The following is a 3610-nucleotide window of genomic DNA, read 5'->3' as shown; positions in this document are numbered from 1 at the left end:
TTGCTCAGCCATCACCCCTCCACAGTGATACTCATTGTGTCCAAACACAAATATCCATAGAGTCAGAGTTTATCAACACCCTCGTAATTCATTTCCATGGAGTCTGAATCTCTTTATTGTATCTGGTGTAGAGTGGTTGTACACCTACACCCGGTACCTGTATCTTAAGGTATCTCTGGTGTAGGTAATATGCATACTGCTACTGTTATGTAGATGTAGACTAATTACCAAGACCCCAGTACACTCCCAGTAGCAGTAGCATCATGTATGATTGATCTTATTCCTCTCTTCTCCTTTACTCTTCTCCTCTCTCTTCCTCTCCCTCTTCCTTCCTTCTCTTCCTCTCCCTCTCATATCTGTCCTCTCTCAGCTCTCCAATTTTTCCTGTCCTTTCCCCTACTCTCTACTCTCCCTCTTCTCTCTCTCTCTCCCCTATTCTCCCTCTCCTTTCCCCTCTCCCTTACACTGCTGGACGCCGTATCATTTCCCCGTCAATCTGGTAATTAATCTGATGTTTCCATCCCACTTTTTTCCGATTTCCTTTTGCAGAAGAGAAGTGATTAGGAAGATATCAGCAGGAAAGAGAGAGAGAGAGAGAGAGAGAGTGAGAGTGAGAGAGAGAGAGAGAGAGAGAGAGAGAGAGTGAGAGTGAGAGTGAGAGAGAGTGAGAGAGAGAGAGAGAGAGAGAGAGAGAGAGAGAGAGAGAGAGAGAGAGAGAGAGAGAGAGAGAGAGAGAGAGACAGAGACAGAGAGAGAGAGAGAGAGATCTGTTTTATGTTTATTTATATGTATAAATTAACATTTGTTAATTTCATAATATTAATTAAAAAATTTTAGTGTTTGTAATGTAGGTTTATGAATACAGGAATAAGATGAAACTGCAGAAGGTCTAATGTTCAATATATGTGAACTACTGGAAGCCCTAATGTGATCTATGTTTATTAATCATCTTACAAAGATCGTTTTTAGTTGATCCATTATTAATAGATTCAGATTCAGATTCAGATGTTTATTCAGGTAAGGTATATACATACAAGTGATGTTACATTAATGGATTGATATATAGATAGAGCTAGTACATACACTGCCTAAAGCCACTATTACGCAATGCGTTTCGGGCAACAGACCCAAATTTTTAAACCATTACTAATATTCATATTGTATGGCTTTGTGATTTGTATTAAACCAGATTCAATAATGTTTCTGTTGAAAATAATTTTCCCAATTTGCTTCATAAGAACACCTTTCTCAATCAGTTTGATCAGAGTTTTCTGACATGAACCAGTATAGCATTAGATAATTGACTACTTGTTACAGAATATTGTATAAGAAGTGGTCAATTATCTGTTGGCTAAGGTCAGAGACAGGGCCGTGGGAACCATGATCCCAGAAATCAACGCAAGGTAACTATAAAGAATTCCTCGGCAACCTGCTTCCATGTGGGAGCAAGGGAGCCGGTCGGCCGAGCGGACAGCACGCTGGACTTGTGATTCTGTGGTCCCTGGGTTCGATCCCAGGCGCCGGCGAGAAACAATGGGCAGAGTTTCTTTCACCCTATGCCCTTGTTACCTAGCAGTAAAATAGGTACCTGGGCGTTAGTCAGCTGTCACGGGCTGCTTCCTGGGGGGTGGAGGCCTGGTCGAGGACAGGGCCGCGGGAGACACTAAAAGCCCCGAAATCATCTCAAGATAACCTCAAGATAGACACCTACATGGCTTTAGATTCTACGTCCATAGTCAACAATGACTTTCTGTTCAATGGTACCCATGTAAAAGTTATCAGAACACCGAGAGGGGAACCTAAACTGACGCCATTTACAAATTTATATTATTTTCTACCACAGACGTGGCCAGACATTTACAATGCTAACCAGCATATATACATTTTCATCTGTCCTCCGTGGACAGAGTTAGAGATCTGTTAAACGTATAATTCAGTGATTTATTGAACAATCAACCACAGAAGGTGATTGTATGCTCACATGATTGTGCATGCAACCCTGTAAGTACATACATACATACATACATACATACATACATACATACATACATACATACATACATACATACAACCATTTTATAGCAACAAAATTACTCAGGAAGAGTGCCTCTTCAGGAGATATTTTGAGTAGTTTACTAACAGTGCCTGGGAACGAGGCTATTGGAACGGTGATTGGGCAGTTTACTGGGATCCCGCTTGTATTCTCCTTGACATCCCAGAAGAAAAACGAACGAACCCCTTCCCCCCACCACAAGCACTCCCTCCCCCACCACAAGCACCCCCTCCCCCACCACAAGCACCCCTCCCCCACCACAAGCACTCCCTCCCTCCACCACAAGCACTCCTTCCCCCACCACAAGCACCCCCTCCCCCACCACAAGCACCCCCTCCCCCACCACAAGCACTCCTTCCCCCACCACAAGCACCCCCTCCCTCACCACAAGCACCCCCTCCCCCACCACAAGCACCCCCTCCCCCACCACAAGCACCCCCTCCCCCACCACAAGCACCCCCTCCCCCACCACAAGCACTCCCTCCCCCACCACAAGCACCCCCTCCCCCCACCACAAGCACTCCTTCCCCCACCACAAGCACCCCCTCCCTCACCACAAGCACTCCCTCCCCCACCACAAGCACCCCCTCCCCCACCACAAGCACCCCCTCCCCCACCACAAGCACCCCCTCCCCCACCACAAGCACCCCCTCCCCCACCACAAGCACTCCTTCCCCCACCACAAGCACCCCCTCCCCCACCACAAGCACCCCCTCCCCCACCACAAGCACCCTCTCCCCCACCACAATCACCCCCTCCCCCACCACAAGCACCCCCTTCCCCCGACCACAATCACCCCCCTCCCCCACCACAAGCACCCCCCTTCCCCCGACCACAAGCACCCTCTCCCCCACCACAAGCACCCCCTCCCCCACCACAAGCACTCCTTCCCCCACCACAAGCACCCCCTCTCCCACCACAAGCACTCCTTCCCCCACCACAAGCACCCCCTCCCTCACCACAATCTCCCCCTCCCCCACCACAAGCACACCCTCCCCCACCACAATCACCCCCTCCCCCCACCACAAGCACCCCCTTCCCCCGACCACAATCACCCCCTCCCCCACCACAAGCACCCCCTTCCCCCGACCACAAGCACCCCCTCCCCCACCACAAGCACCCCCTCCCCCACCACAAGCACCCCCTCCCCCACCACAAGCACCCCCTTCCCCCCACCACAAGCACCCCCTCCCCCACCACAAGCACTCCTTCCCCCACCACAAGCACCCCCTCCCCCACCACAAGCACCCCCTCCCCCACCACAAGCACTCCTTCCCCCACCACAAGCACCCCCTCCCTCACCACAATCTCCCCCTCCCCCACCACAAGCACACCCTCCCCCACCACAATCACCCCCTCCCCCCACCACAAGCACCCCCTTCCCCCGACCACAATCACCCCCTCCCCCACCACAAGCACCCCCTTCCCCCGACCACAAGCACCCCCTCCCCCACCACAAGCACCCCCTCCCCCACCACAAGCACCCCCTCCCCCACCACAAGCACCTCCTTCCCCCCACCACAAGCACCCCCTCCCCCACCACAAGCACTCCTTCCC

The sequence above is a fragment of the Procambarus clarkii genome, chromosome 77 (genome assembly GCF_040958095.1).
Source record: "Procambarus clarkii isolate CNS0578487 chromosome 77, FALCON_Pclarkii_2.0, whole genome shotgun sequence".
Taxonomy (NCBI): Eukaryota; Metazoa; Arthropoda; class Malacostraca; order Decapoda; family Cambaridae; genus Procambarus; species Procambarus clarkii.
Note: the sequence above shows the minus strand (reverse complement) of the source record.